Source organism: Giraffa tippelskirchi, chromosome 12, assembly GCF_054371585.1.
Source record: "Giraffa tippelskirchi isolate mGirTip1 chromosome 12, T2T-mGirTip1v1.2.pri, whole genome shotgun sequence".
NCBI lineage: Eukaryota > Metazoa > Chordata > Mammalia > Artiodactyla > Giraffidae > Giraffa > Giraffa tippelskirchi.
Window position 1 is genome coordinate 37,437,834 of NC_137286.1, and position 19,486 is coordinate 37,457,319.

Consider the following 19,486-nt stretch of genomic DNA (forward strand, 5'->3'; position numbering starts at 1 on the left):
GGATGGGAGACACGTCCACTGGCTGTCCTGGTTGGCACCATCATGCCCTCTTCAGGACCAAGATGTAGGCAGGGATTTCTGTGAGGCCAAGTCGCTCCTCTCCAAGCCAACACTCTCCCTTCTGCTATCTGAGGAGGCACTGAATCTTCTGACTGGGACCAACCATCACTCTCCAAAGACACGGAACCATTAAAGCTGCCCCATGGAGGGAGACCTATTCTAGAAGCTGAAACCTCTGGCTATTTAAAGCATATCCTTCCTTCAGTGTTCATCCCTTGGGCGATAGGCACACAGAGATGTGGGGCTCACAGGTGCACATCCCTAGTTTGGGGATCCTCTATCCTTTCCAAGGTGGCTCAGGTAGAGGCCCGCCAAGATGCATTTAGCACGCCCCCTGCTGGCCCCTCGGGAGCTGACTCAGCCTTTATCTTCTGGGCCTAAGACAAGAATTAAATGACCTTAACATCCAAAGGGAACAAGAAGAAAAGCCAAGGCAATCTTGGCTTCTTAGAATCGGATGTGATACTCTAAGCATGAAAGGGGCATGAAGAGGCTTTAAAGTGTGAGATTTTGAAATGTTTAGGAAACCAGTGGCTAATATTTCAAGCTTTAGTGAAAACATTTGCTTTGTATTATCAAAAGTACTAGAGTGAGTTAAATTAAAAAAAAAAAAAATCACAATGAATACTTTCACAAGTCTACAGGTGGGAAAAAAAAAAGGATATATGGCCAGAGTGGTTTCACAGACTCAATTTCTAAAGAGTTCATAGCTCAGAGACTTAAAAGCAATTTTCACACACTTGAGGCTACTTCAATTACAGAAAAAAATCTCAGCAATGACTTAGAAGGTCAATTTCTAAAATAACCATATGCAGCGGGGGCAAAGTTGCCGAAAAGACATATATTTGGAGTCAATTCTGCTCTAAGTCTTCCTGTCTCAGGCAGCCTTGCCACTGTGAATAAATCTGGCACCTTTAGGAGGTGACAAGCCACACACACATGGCTGCTTCAGACGGACATGCCATTCTCCTCCACAGATGGGAACAGACAATTCAGCTTTCCCGCAACTTTTGCGCTAGCCTCCACCAGGGCTGGGGGCCTCCACACAGGACCCAGGCTGAGACCCACAAGAGGCAAGACTCCATAATGCAATGGTTTCCATCCACTGCCACCCTGAATGCCAAAGCCTAAGGTGAAGCTCTATTTCCAGTTTTCTTCCCACCAATCCAGGGTTTCTGAAAGCTTACCCTTTTGACCAGACTCAAACTTTTGCATGGCCTGTTGTACTGAATTCCTTACAGACTCAATATGATCACACTAATAATTTAAGGTATGCTTCTTTGCACCAATTAGGAAGTCATTAATTATTAAATACACAAATGTCAATGTTTTTGTCCCTCACTGAAAATCCTTTCAATATGATAGGCTTTGGTAGAAGTGCAGACTGTATTGAGAACTTGCTTACTTCTGTTCCCATCACAGTCTGTACTAATGGAACACTCACACACACAATAATGCTGGCACGCTGCTCCCATTTATGGGGAGAAATTTCCCCAGAACTTTGTGTGCCATGCAGGTTAAGTCCCAGCCTCTGCACTCTCTCAACTCTCTTCAGGTGTTAAACTAGCCTTGGAGGCTGGTGGGTCACACAGCTGCTACAGGAAAGGCAGGGAGGGCCCCAGAGAAGCTGTCACCCCTTTCTCCAGAGCAGACTGCTCCCAGGCCCATCATGGTGGGGAGTACTGGAGGAGGTGGTGATGGAGAGCTAGAAGACCTGCAGATTCTCCTGAAGCAATCAAGGCCTGTGAAGATCTAGGCCACACTGTCTACCTTTCCTGAATGCATCATCTGCCACCTCAAATATAATGTCTTTTAATTTTTCTCATCTCATGGCTCACTTTCAGTTATAAAGATAAAGCCAGGCAATAGCCACGTAAGTGTCATGCGTGACTTTCCCCTGGATGCTTGTGATATGGATGAAGTGATTCCCGGTTCTGTGAGGATCTAACAAGTTTCCCTTCAGCCTCTCTTCAATCTATTCATTCTCAAGCCAAGAAATAAAATTGAAAACCGTTTTCACCTGTGTAAGGTTGGTGGGTTCACAGAGCAGAGACAAATCTATTCTGTAGCAAAGATTCTCAAAAGGCTGCAATAGCTGCACTGGAGGAGGGTGCACTTGGGTGGTTGTGTCCAATGAAGGAAAGTTTTTGTTAATGATGACATCACTGACATCTCCCGAATTTAAAGGAGCACTTAAAGCACAGCAAATGCGATTTTACCCCCTCCAGTGAAAAGATACCAGGGAAGGCCTCCAGGTTCACAGCCAAATTGCATTAGCCGTTCGCCCGCTGTCCAGCCAGACCCAGAGGAACAAGCGAGCGGCGCACCGGGCCGCGGTGGCCCACGCAGCCACGGCCCGGGCATCCGGCCGTCGGCCTCACGCGATGCTGCCGGGCCGTGCCCGGGAGTCCGCCGGCGCCCCGGGAACCCAGTGCGCCCAATGGACCTAGGAGCCGGTGTCCCCGAGCCCGTCATCACGTTCCAGTGCAGACGGCTCCGGGGCCCGAAGGAGACACCGTCCGCGACCCAGCGGGAGCGCCGCACCCTGCCCGGAGTCGCGCGCCGCGTCGGGCCAGGGCCGGTGGCCGAGTCGCCCGCGGGGTCCGGAGCCGAGCCCGCAATGCAGACGCGCCGGCGAGCCCCACGCTGTGCCCGCGACCCCCGCGCCCCAGACCCGGGGCCGCCCGGCCTCTGCGCCCACCTGCTCTGCCACGAAGCTGCGGAGGCACCCAACGCAGCACTGGGACGCATAGCGCACCTGCCGGGCCCGCCGCCCCGGCCCCACCGCCGCCGGCAGCACTGCGGCCAGCGCCGTCTCACCTGCCGCGCCGCTCCGCTCAGTCAGCCCGCAGCGCCGCAGTAGCTGCTACCCGACTTCCATTTTCTCCGGCTTTAAGGAAAACCGGATCAGCTGTTTCTCGCGCTCCGGCTCCGCGGCCCCCTCCCCAGCTGCCGCTCGCGGTGCGGGGGCCTCTCCTCCCCCGCCTCCTCCCGCGCTCTGCTCCGCCCCTCGCGCCCCTCCGCTCCGCCCGCGGCCGCGCGCTGCGCCCGCCTCTCAGCTCCGCCCGCGGCCGCGCGCGCCCCCTGACGTCACCGGCCTCTGCCGCGCCTCTCTCTCGCCCCGCGAGGACATGCGCGCGCCCCACCTCCGCCCCGCCCCCGCCCCGCCGGCTCCGAGCGCGCGTGCTCGCAGCCGCCACCCGCGCAGAGACCCGGTCTCCAGGGAGAGCACCGGACAGCCCTCGCGGGCGTTCCGGCGCCCGCCTTCCCAGGCTCCTGCGCTTGCTCTTCCAGGTGCCCCTTGGTACCTGCCTCAGAAACGGCAAAAGGCACTGCTGAAATAACCTGCCTTTGCCTGTCTGCCTGCCTCGCACTGTCTGCGCCCACCTTTATCGTTTCTTGCTTTCTGCTCACACTTTCTTTCTCAGGATCTCAAACTTTCTCCCATCCATCCTGTCGCGGCTCTTCTGCCAAGCCCTGCTTTGGGGCCAGTGCATCACATCTCATCTGAAGTTGCTCCCTTAGCCTCTTAAACCGATATTCTGACCTTTCTCCATTTCTTACCTTCCTCTTAAAAGTATTTTCACACCACGACTTGGAACTGTTCCTTTCTCTGATGCCAAGGCGGGCCCACAGCTTACTGCCCACTTTCGTATCACTCTCTCAATGTAGCTACGCCTGTTTCTTCCAAATAATACCATATGTTAAAGGTTACTAGTACTAGAGACATTACTTTGCCGACAAAGGTCCTGGTTTTTCCAGTATTCTCGTTCAAGATGTGAGAGTTGGACCATAAAGAAGGCCGAAGAATTGATGCTTTGGAACCGTCGTGTTGGAGAAGACTCTTGAGAGTCCCTTGGACTGCAAGGAGATCAAACCAGTTAATCCCAAAGGAATCCTGAACATGCCTTGGAAGGAGTGAGGCTGAAACTGAAGCTTCAAAACTTTGGCCACCTGATGCAAAGAGCTGACTCACTGGAAAAGACCCTGATGCTGGGAAAGATTGAGGGCAGGAGGAGAAGGGGTGACAGAGGATGAGATGTTTGGATAGCATCACTGACTCAATGAAGGTGAGTTTGAGCAAACTCCAGGAGATAGTGAAGGACAGGGAAACCTGGCGTGCAGCAATCCATGGGGTTGCAGAATCAGACTCAGCTGAGTGACTGAAGGATAAGAAGTACTATTCTCATGCATTTCTTGACAATCCTTTCACTCTTAGTAATCCTTTCACTCTTAGTTTAGAATTTCTCGCTTGCTTTTAAGCGTTATATATATGCTCAGTCGCAGCAGACTCCATGGACTGTAGCCCAACAGGTTCCTCTGCCTATAGAATTTTACAGGCAAGAGTACTGAAGTGGGTTGCCATTTCCTACACCAGGGAGGTGTACCTATACCAGGGAGTTTTATATATACACCATATATGTATATATGTATATATGTGAATTACTAAATATATATCATTTTGTTAGTTTATTTGACTTATTAAATACAGTAAAATGGATGTTTTGGATATACAGCCCTGTAAGTTTGGATTACTGTAACCACCATCACAATTAAGATACATAACCCCGAGAACTCCCACTTGTTGCTGTTCTATAGCCATGCCCTTCCCAAATCCTAATATGTTCAGACATATGGCAACCACTGATATATTCTGCATTGTCTCCATTGCTGTAGCTTGTCTTTTCAAGAATGTGATACACACAGAATTATGCAACATGCAGCATTTTATAACTGACTTTATTCATTCATCATCATGCCTTTGAGATTCACCCACGTTTATCAATAGTTCTTTTTATTATTGGGTATTGTTGTTGTTCAGTTGCCAAGTTCTGTCTGACTCTTTGTGATCCCGTGGGCTGTAGCACGCCAGACTCCTCTGTCCTCCACTATCTCCCTGAGATTGCTCAAATTCATGTCCATTGAGTCAGTGATGCTATCTAACCATCTCATCCTCTGCTGCCTCCTTTTTCTTTTGCTTTCAATCTTTCTCAGCATCAGGGTCTTTTCCAGTGAGTTGACTCTTCACATCGCGTGGCTGAAGTATTGGAGCTTTGGCTTCAACATCAGTCCTTCCAATGAATATTCAGGGTTGATTTCCTTTAGGGTTGACTGGTAGATCTCCTTGCTGTCCAGGGGACTCTCTAGAGAATTCTCCAGTACCACAATTCTAAAGCATTAATTCTTTGGTGCTCAGCCTTCTTTATGTATCAATTCTCACTTCCATACATGACTACTGAAAAAAACATAGCTTTGACTATGCAGACCTCTGTCAGCAAAGTGATGTCTCTGCTTTTTAAAATGCTCTGTAGATTTGTCATAGCTTTTCTTCTAAGGAGCAAGTGTCTTTTAATTTCATGGCTACAGTCACCATCTGCATTTGTATGTTTTTTGGTTTATTCATCCACTGAAGGTTTTCAGTTTGGAGTGACTGTAAATAAGTGTTCTATTGACACAAAGAGTTGCATGCAGAGTTTTACATGGACAAGGTCTCAAATTAGTTGGGTAAATACCTTGGAGTACTAATGCTAGGTCTTATGGCACCCCATTATAGGAACCCTAAAAAGAGTTTTCCGGAGTGTTTATACCATTTCTATAACCACCAGCAATATATGAGAGTCCCACTTACCTGCATCCTTGCCAACACTTGATATTTACTGTATATTAGGCATTCTCATAGGTGTGAAGGGATTTAATTGTTGCTTTAGTTTTCAGTTCTCTAATGAAAAATAATGTGTGGCATTGTTTCACTTGCTTATTTGCTACTGGTTTATCTTCTTTGGTGACACATTTGTTCATATCTTTTGCCAATTTTTAAATTATTTTTCTTATTGTTGAGCTTTAAGAGTTCTTTGAATATATTGGATAGAACCACCATTATGGCAGAAAGTGAAGAAGAACTAAAGACCCTCTTGATGAAAGTGAAAGAGGAGAGTGAAAAAGTTGACTTAAAGCTCAACATTCAGAAAACTAAGATGATGGCATCCGGTCCCATCACTTCATGGCAGATAGATGGGCAAACAATGGAAACAGTGGCTGACTTTATTTTTCTGGGCTCCAAAATCACTGCAGTTGGTGATTGCAGCAATGAAATGAAAAGACGCTTACTCCTTGGAAGGAAAGTTATGACCAACCTAGACAGCATACTAAAAAGCAGAGACATTACTTTGTCAACAGAGGTCCATCTAGTCAAGGCTATGGTTTTTCCAATGGTCATGTATGGATGTGAGAGTTGGACTATAAAGAAAGCTGAGCGCTGAAGAATTGATGCTTTTGAACTGTAGTGTTGGAGAAGACTCTTGAGACTCCGTTGGACTGCAAGGAGATCCAACCAGTCCATCCTAAAGGAGATCAGTCCTGGGTGTTCATTGGAAGGACTGATGTTGAAGCTGAAACTCTAATACTTTGGCCACCTGATGCAAAGAGTTGACTCATTTAACAAGACCCTGATGCTGGGAAAGATTGAGGGCAGGAGGAGAAGGGGACGACAGAGGATGAGATGGTTGTATGGCATCACCGACTCAATGGACATGGGTTTGGGTGGACTCCAGGAGTTGGTGATGGACAGGGAGGCCTGGCGTGCTGTGGTTCATGGGGTCGCAAAGAGTCGGACACGACTGAGTGACTGAACTGAGCTGAACTGAATTTGGTGGTGCAAGTGGTAAAGAACCATCCTGCCAATGCAGGAGACTAAGAGGCGCAGGTTCGATCCCTGGGTGGGAAACATCTCCTGGAGAAGAGCATGGGAATCCATTTCAGTATACTTCCCTGGAGAATCCTATGGACAGAGGATCCTGGCAGGCTAAGGTCCATGTGATGTGCTTCGTCACTCAGTTGTTTCTGACTCTTTGAGACTCCATGGACTGTAGCCCGCCAGACTCCTCTTTCCTTGGGATTCTCCAGGCAAAAATACTGGAGTGCATTGCCATGCCCTCCTCCAGGGGATCTCAAGTCTGTTTTGTCTGAAATTAATTTAGCTACTCTATTTTTTGATTAGGGCTAGCATAGTATATCTTTCTTCACACCTTAACCTTTAACCGAACAGATTTTGGTTTAATGTGGGCTTCTTACAGACACGATAGAGTTGTGTCTTGTTTTATTATCCATTTTGGCAAAATTTGTCTTTTAATTCATGTACTAAACTATTCATATTTCACGTGGTTATTGACAAATTTGGATTAATATAAACCATGTTTGTAACAATTTTTTACTTGTTGCCTGTGGCTTATTTTTCTACCCTCTTCCGTTTTCATTGAACATTTTATATGATTCCACTTTATCTGTTCTCTTAGAGTATCAATTGTACCGCTTTTAAGAATTTTTAGTTGTTTTTCTAGAGTTTACAATATACGTTTTTCACTGATTTATGTACACTTTCCAATAATACTATTCAGTGTCACATGTAGTGTAGACATCTTATAACCATGTGCTCCCAATCCCCCCCTCATTCCTTGTGATGTTGTCATTCACTCACTCACCACATGTGCAATTTCCTCTACTTCTAATATTGCTTTAAACAAACAACTATCTTTTAGATCAATCAAGAATAAGACAAATAAAAAATTTTATTTTACTTTCACTAATTCTTTCTCCAATACTCTTGCCATCTTTTTGTAGAGCCAAGTTTCTGACTTGTTTCATCTTCCTTCTGTCTGAAAAAAATCTCTTAACATTTCCTGAAGGATAGGTCTGCTGGTGAATAGTCTCAGCTTCTATTTGCCTGATAAAGTCTTAAATGTCTTCTTCCCTTTTTAACTGAAGTATAGTTGGCTTCCAGTATTATATTAGGTTCAGGATATTTATTTATTTGGACTCTGCTAGGTCTTTCTTCACTGCTGCGCAGGCTTTTCCCTACTTGTGGAGCTGTCTACTCTCTAGTTGTGTGCAGGCTTCTCATTGCAGTGGCTTCTCATTGCAGTGGCTTCTCATTGTGGTGGCTTCTCTTGTTGAGGAGCACAGGCTCTAGGGCACAGAAGGTGCAGCATGTGACCTCAGTATTTGCAGCTCTGGGTCTCTAGAGCAGAGGCTCAATAGTTGAGACTACAGGCTTAGTTGTTCCACGGCATGTGGGATCTTTCCAGATCAGGGATTGAACCTTTGTCTCCTGCACTAACTGGTGGATTCTTTACCACTGAGCCACGAGGGAAGCCCTAGGTTCAGGTTTAAAACATAGTGATTCAGTACTTTAATAGATTATATAACATACGAAGTTATTACAAAATATTGACTATATTCCCTATGCTGTATGTTACATCCTTATAACTTACTTATTTTATAACTGGTAGTTATAATAACTTCTTAATCCCCTTCATCTATTTTGCTCCTCCCCACTCATCTCTGTTTTGGTAACCACTAGTTCATCCTCAGCATCTGTAAGTCTGTTTCTGTTTTCTTGTATTTGATCACTTAATTTATTTCATTTTTTATATTCCACATATAAGTGAAAACATATGGTATTTGTCTTTCTCTGTCTAATTTACTTCACCAAGTATAATACCTTATAGGTCCATCTATATTGTTGTAAATGTTGAGATCTCATTCTTTGTGTTATATATAATGGACTATTACTTGACCATAAAATGAATGTGTGTATATCTCACATCTTCTTTATCTATTCATCTGTCAATGGACACTTAGGTTGCTTCCATATCTTGGTTATTGTAAATAATGCTGCTATAAACATTAGGGTGCGTGTATCTTTTTGAATTAGTGTTTTTGATTTCTTCAGACAGACACCCAGGAGTGGAATTGCTGGATAGTATGGGCAGTTCAGTTCAGTCACTCAGTCATGTCCGACTCTGCAACCCCATGGACTGCAGCACGCCAGGCTTACCTGTCCATCACCAACTCCTGGAGCTTGCTCAAATTCATGTACATCGAGTCAGTGATGCCATCTGACCATCTCATCCTCTGTCGTCCCCTTCTCCTGCTTTCAATCATTCCCAGCATCAGGGTCTTTTCCAGTGAGTCAATTCTTCGCATCAGGTGGCCAAAGTATTGGAGTTTCAGCTTCAGCATCAGTCCTTCCAATGAATATTCAGGACTGATTTCCTGGAGGATGGACTGGTTGGATGTCCTTGCAGTCCAAGGGAATAATCTCAAGAGTCTTCTCCAACACCACAGTTCAAAAGCATCAATTCTTTGGCGCTCAGCTGTCTTTAGAGTCTAACTCTCACATCCATACGTGACTACTGGAAAAACCATAGCTTTGACTAGACAGACCTTTGTTGGCAAAGAAATGTCTCTGCTTTTTAATATGCTGTCTAGTTTGGTCATAGATTTTCTTCCAAGGAGCAAGTATCTTTTAATTTCATGGCTGCAGTCATTATCTGCAGTGATTTTGGAGCCCAAGAAAATAAAGTCTCTCACTGTTTCCATTGCTTCCCCATCTATTGGCCGTGAAGTGATGGGACCGGATGCCATGATCTCAGTTTTTTGAATGTTGAAATGTTTCAAGCTAACTGTTTAGCTCTCCTCTTTCACTTTCATCAGGAGACTCTTTAGTTCTTCACTTTCTGCCATAAGGATGGTCTCATCTGCTTATCTGAACTTATTGATATTTCTCCTGGCAGTCTTGATTCCAGCTTGTGCTTCATCCAGCCCGATATTTCGCATGATGTTCTGCATAGAAGTTAAATAAGCAGGGTGACAATATACAGCCTTGACTTACTCCTTTCCTGCTTTTGAATCAGTCTCTTGTTCCATGTCCAGTTCTAACTGTTGCTTCTTGACTTGCATACAGATTTCTCAGGAGGCAGGTACGGTGGTCTGGTATTCCCATCTATTTAAGAATCTTCCACAACCCCCCCCCCCAACAAAAAAGAATTTTCATTCCAATCCCAAACAAAGACAATGCCAAAGAATGTTCAAGCTACCTCACAATTGACTCATCTCACATACTAGCAAAGTAATTCTCAAAATTCTCCAAGCCAGGCTTCAACAGTACTTGAACCCTGAACTTCAGATGTTCAAGCTGTAGAAAAGGCAGAGAAGCCATAGATCAAATTGCCAACATCCACTGGATCATCAAAAAAGCAAGAGAGTTCCAGAAAAACATCTACTTCTGCCTTACTGACTATGCCAAAGCCTTTGACTGTGTGGATCACAACAAACTGTGGAAAATTCTTCAAGAGGTGGGAATAGCAGACCACCTTACTATTGTGTAGATATGCCACTTTTTTATCTGTTTTCTTATTGATGGACATTTTTGGTATTTCCAGTATTTGACTACTGAAAATAAAACTGCTATATGCATTTGTCTACATGTCTTTGTGTGGACATACACTTATGATTTCTCTTTAATAAAAAGCAGAAGTAAAATATTTGGTTTATATGGAAGAAGAATGTTTAAGTCTTTAGGAAACTGTCAAATTGTTTTCCAAAGAGATTGTATCATTTTATATTCCCACCAGTATGACATGAATATTCCAGTTTATTCATATTCTTATAACATTTGGTAAGGTCAGTGTTTTGTTTTGTTTTATAATTTTAGTGATTCTAATGGTCATGCACTGGTATCTCCTTGTGATTTTAATTTGCATTTCCCTGAGGACTAATACTGTTAGACACATTTTCATTTGCTTATCAGCTATTTGTATTTCTTCATTTGTGAAATGGCTACTCAAATACTTTCCTTACATCATTTATAATTTGTATTTTGTTATTGTTTTATAAGAATGCTTTCAGTCTTCTGATTATAAGTCCTTGGTTGGATACACTGATTGCAAATACATTCTCTCAGGTTATGGCTTGCCTTTCTGATTTTCTTTTCTTTTTTTTAATTTATTTTTTATTGAAGGATAATTGCTTTACAGAATTTTGTTGTTTTCTGTCAAACCTCAACATGAATCGGCCATAGGTATACATATATCCCCTCCCTTTTGAAACTCCCTCCCATCTCCCTCCCCATCCAACCCCTCTAGGTTGATACAGAGCCCCTGTTTGAGTTTCCTGAACCATACAGCAAATTCCTGTTGGATATCTATTTTACATATGGTAATGTAAATTTCCATGTTACTCTTTCCATACGTATCCCCCCTCCTCCCCTCTCCCTGTGTCCATAATTCTATTCTTTATGTCTCTTTCTCCATTGCTGCCCTGTAAATAAATTCTTCAGTTTCATTTTTCTATATTCCGTATATGTGCATTAGAATACAATATTTATCTTTCTCTTTCTGACTCACTTCACTCTGTATAATAGGTTTTAGGTTCATCCACCTCATCAGAACTGACTCAAATGTGTTCCTTTTCATGGTTGAGTAATATTCCACTGTGTATATGTATCACAACTTCTTTATCTGTTCATTTGTCACTGGACGTCTAGGTTGCTTCCATGTTCTAGCTATTGTAAATAGTGTTTCAGTGAACAATGGAATACAGGTGTCTTTTTCAACCCTGGTTTCCTCAGGGTATTTGCTGGGTCATATGGTGGTTTTATTCCTAGTTTTTTAAGGAATCTCCATACCGTCTTCCATAGTGGCTGTATCAATTTACATTCCACCAACAGTGCAAGAGCGTTCCCTTTTCTCCACACCCTCTCCAGCATTTATTGTTTATAGACTTTTTGATGAGGGCCATTCTGACTGGTGTGAGGTGATATCTCATTGTGGTTTTGATTTGCATTCTCTAATAATGAGCAATGTTGAGCATCTTTTCATGTGTTTGTTAGCCACCTGTATTTCTTCTTTGGAGAAATGTCTGTTTAGGTCTTTTTTCCTACCTTTTGATTGGGTTGTTTGTTTTTCTAGCATTGGGTTGTATGAGATGCTTGTATATTTTGGAAATTAATCCTTTGTCGGTTGTTTCACTTGCTGTTATTTTCTCCCATTCTGAGGGTTGTCTTTTCACCTTGCTTATAGTTTCCTTTGTTGTGTAAAAGCTTTTAAGTTTAATCAGGTCCCACTTGTATACTTTTGTTTTTATTTCTGTTACTCTAGGAGGTGGATCATAGAGGATCTTGCTTTGATTTATGTTATTGAGTGTTTTACCTATGTTTTCCTCTAAGAGTTTTGTAGTTTCTGGTCTTACATTTAGGTCTTTAATCCATTTTGAGTTTATCTTTGTGAATGGTGTTAGGAAGTGTTCTAATTTCATTCTTTTACATGTAGCTGTCCAGTTTTCCCAGCACCATTTATGGAAGAGGCTGTCTTTTTGCCCCATTGTATATTCTTGCCTCCTTTGTCAAAAATAAGGTACCCATAGGTGCATGGATTTATTTCTGGGCTTTCTGTCTTGTTCCATTGGTCTATATTTCTGTTTTTGTGCCATTACCATATTGTCTTGATGTCTGTAGCTTTGTAGTATAACCTGAAGTCAGGAAGGTTGATTCCTCCAGCTCCATTCTTCTCTCTCAAGAATATTTTGGCTATTCAGAGTCTTTTGTGTTTCCATATGGATAGCGAAATTTTTTGTTCTAGTTCTGTGAAAAATGCCATTGGTAATTTGATAGGGATCGCACTGAATCTGTAGATTGCATTTGGTAGAATAGTCATTTTCACAATACTGATTCTTCCTATCCAGGAATATGGAATATCTCTCTATCTGTTTATGTTGTCTTTGATTTCTTTCATCAGTGTCTTATAATTTTCTGTGTACGGTTCTTTTGTCTCCTTAGGTAAGTTGATTCCTAGATATTTAATTCTTTATGTTGCAATGGTGAATGGGATTAATTCCTTAATTTCTCTTTCTAATTTTTCATTGTTAGTACATACAAATGCAAGTGATTTCTGTGTATTGATTTTGTATCCTGCAACCTTGCTAAATTCACTGATCAGCTCTAGGAATTTTCTGTTACTATCTTTAGGGTTTTCTATGTACTGTATCATATCATCTGCAAACAGTGAGAGGCTTACTTTTTCTTTTCTCATCTGGAGTCCTGTTATTTCTTTTTCTTCTTTGATTGCTGTAGCTAGGACTTCCAGAACTAAGTTGAATAATAGTGGTGAAAGTGGACACCCTTGTCTTGTTCCTGATCTTAGGGGGAATGCTTTCAGTTTTTAATGATTGAGAATAATGTTTGCTGTAGGCTTATCATATTACTATGCTGAGGTAGGTTCCTTCTATGCCCATTTTTTGAAGAGGAGAAGGAAATGGCAACCCACTCCAGTACTCTTGCCTGGAAAATTCCATGAACAGAGGAGCCTGGTAGGCTACAGTCCATGGGGTCACAAAGAGTCGGACATGACTGTGTGACTTCACTTCACTTTAATCATAAATGGGTGCTAAATTTTGTCAAAGGCTTGTTCTGCATCTGTTGAGATTATTGTGTGGTTTTTATCTTTCAATTTGTTAATATAGTGTATCACATTGATTGATTTGCATATATTGAAGAATTCCTGCATTCCTGGAATAAACCCAACTTGATCATGGTGTATGAGCTTTTTGATGTGTTGCTGAATTGTTTGCTAAAATTTTGTTGAAGATTTTTGCAACCATGTTCATCAGTGATATTGGCCTGTAGTTTTTTTGTATGTGTTGTCTTTGTCTGGTTTTGGTATCAGGGTGATGGTGGCCTCATAGAATGAGTTTGGAAGCGTTCCTTCCTCTGCAATCTTTTGAAAGAGTTAGAAGGATAAGCATTAGCTCTTCTCTAAATGTTTGATAGAATTCTCCTGTGAAGCCATCTGGTCCTGGACTTTTGTTTTTGGGGAGATTTTTTTAAATCACAGCTTCAATTTCAGTGCTTGTAATTGGGTTCTATTTCATCCTGGTTCTGTCTTGGAAGATTGAACTTTTCTAGGAACCTGTCCATTTCTTCCAGGTTATCCATTTTATTGCCATATAGTTGTTCATAAAAGTCTCTTATAATCCTTTGTATTTCTGCATTGTCTGTTGTAACCTCTCCTTTTTCATTTCTAATTTTGTTGATTTGATTCTTCTCTCTTTTTTTCTTGATGAGTCTGGCTAAAGGTTTGTCAGTTTTGTTTATTTTCTTAAATAACCAGCTTTTAGTTTTATTAATCTTTACTATTGTTTCTTTCATTTATTTTTCATTTATTTCTGCTCATATCTCTATGATTTCTTTCCTGCTACTAATTTTGGTGTTTTTTGGTTTTTCTTTTTCCAGTTGTTATAGGTGTAAAGCTAGGTAGTCTATTCAATGTTTTTCTTGTTTCTTGAGGTAGGATTGTTTTGCTATAAACTTCCCTCTTAGGACTGCTTTTGCTGCATCCCATAGGTTTTGAGTTGTCATGTTTTCATTGCCATTTGTTTCTAGAAATTTTTTTATTTCCCTTTTGATTTCTCCAGTAACCTGTTGGTTATTTAGAAATGTATTGTTTAATCTCCATGTGTTTGTGTTTCTTACAATTTTTTTTCTTGTAATTGATATCTAGTCTCATAGCATTGTGGTCAGAGGAGATGCTTGACATGATTTCAGTTTTCTTAAATTTACTGAGGTTTAATTTGGGACCCAAGATGTGGTCTATCCTGGAGAATGTTCCATGTGCACTTAAGAAGAAGGTATATTCTTCTGCATTTGGATGGAATGTCCTGAAGATATCAATGAGACCCATCTCATCTAATGTATCATTTAAGTCTTGTGTTTCCTTATTAATTTTCTGTTTTGATGATCTGTCCATTGATGTGAGTGGGGTGTTAAATCTCCTACTATTATTGTGTTACTGTCAATTTCTCCTTTTATGTCTGTTAGTATTTGTATTATGTATTGAAGTGCTCCTACATTGGGTGCATAGATATTTACAATTGTTATGTCTTCCTCTTGGACTGATCCCTTGATCATTATGTAGTGTCCTTCCTTATCTCTTGTAATCTTTATTTTAAGGTCTATTTTGTCTGATATGAGGATTGCTACTCCAGCTTTCTTTTGCTTCCCATTTGCATGGAATAAATTTATTTTTCCTTCCTCTCACTTTTAGTCTGTATGTGTGTTTAGGTCTGAAGTGGGTTTCTTGTAGACAGCATATATATGGGTATTGTTTTTGTATCTATTCAGCCAGTCTGTGTCTTTTGGTTGGAGCATTTAATCCATTTATAATTAAAGTAATTTTTGATATATATATTCCTATTGCCATTTTCTTAATTGTTTGGGGTTGATTTTGTAGATCTTTTTTCTTCTCTTATATTTCTTGACTATGTAATTCCATTTAACATTTGTTGTAAACCTGGTTTGGTGGTACTGAATGCTCTTAACTTTTGCTCAGCCATTTTCTGTTTTCTTCCAGAAGTTTTACAGCTTTTGGTTTTCAGTTTAGGTGTCTGATCCATGTGCTGTTAATTTTGTCTATGGTGGAGAGTAATGGGCTAATGTTCATTTTTTTACTGCTGGTTCTCATTGTTCTGGCATGCTTTATTGAAAGATTTCTTTTCACATTGAATTACTTTGGACGCATAGTCAAAAATCAAATCTAGATTCCATTCTATTTATATATTTGTTTATCTTAATGCCAACACCACAGTCTTAATTAATGTTGTATAATATGAAGTCTTGAAATCAGAAAGAATAAGTCTTCCAAATTTGTTTTATTTTATTTATTTTATTATTTTTGTAGAAATATATTGTATTTTATATAAATTCAAATATTAATTTGTCAATTTCTTTTTTAAAGTTTTCTGGAATTTTTGTTGGACTTGTGTTGAATTTATAGGTTTACTTGGGGATATTTAACAGCTTTAAAAAACTTTTATTTGTTGAAATATAGTTGATTTACCATATTACATTAGTTTCAGGTGTGTGACATAGTGATTCAGTATTTTTGCAGACTATATTCCATTATAGTTTATTACAAGATAATGACTATAATCTCCTGTTCTACAGTATATCTTTATTGCTTATCTATTTCATACATAGTAGTTTGTATCTGTTAATCCTGTGTGTGTGTGTGTGTGTGTGTGTGTGCGTGCACGTGCGCACACACGCACATGTGCTACTTGCTCAGTCATGTCTGACTCTGCGACCCCATGGACTGTAGCCAGCCAGTATTCTCTGTCCATGGAATTCTCCAGGCAAGAATACTGAAGTGGGTTGCGATTCTCTTCTCCAGGAGAGCTTCCCAACCCAGGGATTGAACATGGGTCTCCTGCACTGCAGGCAGATTCTTTTTCATCTGAGACACCAGGGAAGCCCAATTAATCCTATATCCCTAATTTACACCCCCCTTTCCTTCTCCCATTTGGTAACCACAAGTTTGTTTTCTATATCTGTGAGTCTGTTTTGCATATACACTCATTAGTGCTCTTTTTTAAGACAGTATTTGGAAGCTATTTAACACCTTAATATTAAGTCTTAACAATATTGTGTCTCTTTGTAAGAAGGACTTGTTAATATCTAGATTTCAGGTGATTTAGGTTTATTTGCATTCTTAGTTCTCTGATGGACTTTAGAAACTAGGATTCTGCAGGGTATTTGGTTTTCTGTCTTGTGCTACATCCTTAGTGACGTTCTGTATCCTAAGTGGAAGCAGAAGCCACTTTTTTTTATTAGAGTAGCTTTTAAACTTCTGACTCAAATACTTTATTTATTTTTTTTTAAGTTACTGATTATTATTTTCTTTATAAAATAACTTTATTCAAGATATAATATACATTTAATAAGGTGAACACAAATTTTACAATTAGAGATGTTTTACCAGATGAATACATCTTGTAATCAAGATAATAAATATATGTGACATCTCCCAAATTTCTTCATATCCCTTTGTAATCACTCCTCACACATCTCCCCAGCTTGCCCCCATCCATAGACAACCACTGATCTGTTGTCACTCTATATTAGTTTGTATTTTGTGGAATTTAAATAAAACTCTCATTTCACTTGGCACAATTACTTTGAGATTCATTTATGTTACTGACTGTATCATTAACTCCTCCCTTTTGTTACTGCGTAGTAGTCCATTGTATCAGAACCTCAGTCTGTATCTCTCTGTTCAATTACTGGTGAAGATCTGGGATATTTACAAGTTTTGGCTGTCATAAATATAGCTGTTATAAACATTCCTGGATAGGTTTTTATATGGATGTAATGCTTTGTGTGCTCAGTTTCCCAGTCATGTCTGACTCCTTGCAGCCCCATTGACTGTAGCCTACCAGGCTCCTCTGCCCATGGAATTTTCCAAGCAAGAATATTGGAATGGTGTGCCATGTCCTGCTCCAGGAGATCTTCCTGACCCAGGGATTGAACCCAAATCGAACGCTTTGATTACTGTTGGGTAAATAAATGCCTAGCTGTGGAATGACTAGAATCAATGGTGCATTAATTAATCGGTCACCCATCTGATTTCTTTTATATGCTATGCTCAGTTTGCTTGTACTTTGTCAAGAATTTTTTTGTATGTTCAAAACATTAATCCTTATAGTTTTGTTTTCTTGTAATGTCTTTACTTACTTTTGGTATTAGAGTAATTCTGGTGTCATAAATGAATTGGGAAGTAGGCCCTCCTCTTCAGCTTTGTATAAGAGTTTGTGCGGAATAGTAGTCTTTCTTGGTTAAATTCCTCAGTGAAGATGCTTGGGTCTAAAAGGTATTTTTTTTTTTTATTTTTTAAGGATTTCAAGTATATTTTAAATTGGTAGATAGAGGACACTTCATGTTATCTATTTCTTCTTGAGTGTGTTTTCTAGTTTGTGTATTTCAAAAGACATTTTTCTATTTCATCTAACTTGTCAAATTTATTTATATAAAGTTGCTCATGTGCATGGGTGTGTGTGTGTGTACTCAGTTGTGTCTGACTCTGCAACCCCATGGACAATATCCTGCCAGGCTCCTCTGCCTGTAGGATTCTCTAGGCAAGAATACTGGGGTGGTTGCTCTGCCCTCCTTCAGGGGATCTCCCCAACCGAGGGATGGAACTCAGATCTCCTATATCTCCTGCATTGGCAGGCAGGTTCTTTACCACTAACACCACCTAGGAAGCCCTATAAGCTACATACTATGTTGCTATTACTATTGTTTAAACAATTTTCTTTTGAAAAGATTTAGATACTTAGAAATAACTTTGTTTATTTAGCCAAGGTAGTTACCACTTCTAGTCCTTTCATTCCTTTGTATAGATCCTTCTTTCTTTCTTCTGCCTGTTGAGCTTCCATGAGCATTTCTTGTTGTGTGGTAATTATTTTGGCTTTGTGTATCTGAAAATGTCTTTATTTATCTCAATTTTTGAAATGTATTTCCTCCACATATAGGATTCTAGGTTAACAGTTTTTTCAGCCAGTGCTTTAAAGATGTTATTCCACCCTCTTTCCTGTCTTCTTCTTTTTTTAAATGAGTAATTTGCTGTCTTCCTTATTTGTGTTCCTGTGTATATAATGAGTGTTTCTCTTGGCTATATAAAAGATTTTCTCTTCATCAAGTGTTTTGAACAATCTGATTGTGGTATTGTTGTTGGTGTTCAGTCACACTCATGTCCAACTTTATGACCCCATGAAATGCAGCACACCAAACTTCCCTATTCTTCACTATCTCCCAAAGTTTGCTCAAACTCAGATCCGTTGAGTCAGTGATGCCATCCAACCATCTCATCCTCTGTCTCCCCCTTCTCCCCTTGCCCTCAGTCTTTCCCAGCATCAGGGTCTTTTTCATTGAGTCAGCTCTTCACATCAGGTGGCCAAAGTATTAGAGCTTCAGCTTCACCATCAGTTCTTCCAATGAATATCAGGGTTGATTTCCTTTAGGTTTGACTGGTTTGAAATCCTTGCTGTTCAAGGGACTGTTAAGAGTCTTCCTCAGCACCACAGTTTGAAGGCATCAGTTATTTGGCCCTCAGCCTTCTTTGTGGTCTAACTCTCATATCCATACATGACTACTAAAAAAACTATATGGACCTTTGTCAGCAAAGTAATGTGTCTGCTTTTTAATACACTGTCTAGGTTTATCACAGCTTTTCTTCCAAGGATACCTTGGTATAATTTTTTCATGTGTCTTGTGTTCAGAGTTTGTTCAATTGCTTTGGTCTTTGGGTTTGTAATTTTCATCAAATTTGGAATGTTCTAGGCTATTATTTCTTCAGATACATTTTCTGCCCTGTCCCTTTTGTGAATACCAATTACACCTGTATCATATGACTTCAAGTTTCTTCCACCTTCACAAATGCTCTTTTCATTCATTATATATTTTTTCTTCTGTATGTGTTTTTTCTTGAACAGTTTCTATTGCTATGTCTTCATATTTGTAAATCTGTGTATTCTGCAATGTCTAGCATGCTCTTACTGCCATCCAGTGTATTTCATTTTTCACCTCAGACTTGCAATTTTCATTTCTGAAAGTTTTATTTAGCTCATATTTAACTATTTAACTCTTTTGAAGATCTGTAATAGAGTTGTAACCACAATTGTAATATTCTTTTCTGCCAGTTCTAACACCTTTATCAGTTTGGTTTTTTTTTTTTTTTTCTCATTCCAGATTGTATTTTCCTGCTCTTTGCATGTCTGGTGGGTTTTGATTAGCTGTCTGGCACTGTGAATTTCATCTTGT

General features: G+C 40.5%; 1 protein-coding gene and 1 long non-coding RNA gene across 2 annotated transcripts in view; one reads left to right on the plus strand and one right to left on the minus strand.

Annotated features, from left to right (window-relative positions):
• OTUD7A (OTU deubiquitinase 7A) overlaps positions 1-3,087 on the minus strand; it is a 336,026-nt gene extending 332,939 nt beyond the window's left edge. Inside the window, exon 1 of the mRNA XM_081546684.1 lies at positions 2,881-3,087. The gene's annotated coding sequence lies outside the window, so the exon portion shown is untranslated. The remainder of the gene's footprint in view (positions 1-2,880) is intronic.
• A 128-nt stretch (positions 3,088-3,215) lies between these two features.
• Positions 3,216-19,486, plus strand: part of LOC145528372 (uncharacterized) — a 32,773-nt gene continuing 16,502 nt past the window's right edge. The window contains exon 1 of the long non-coding RNA XR_014070347.1: positions 3,216-4,130. This is a non-coding gene — a long non-coding RNA (uncharacterized LOC145528372). The remainder of the gene's footprint in view (positions 4,131-19,486) is intronic.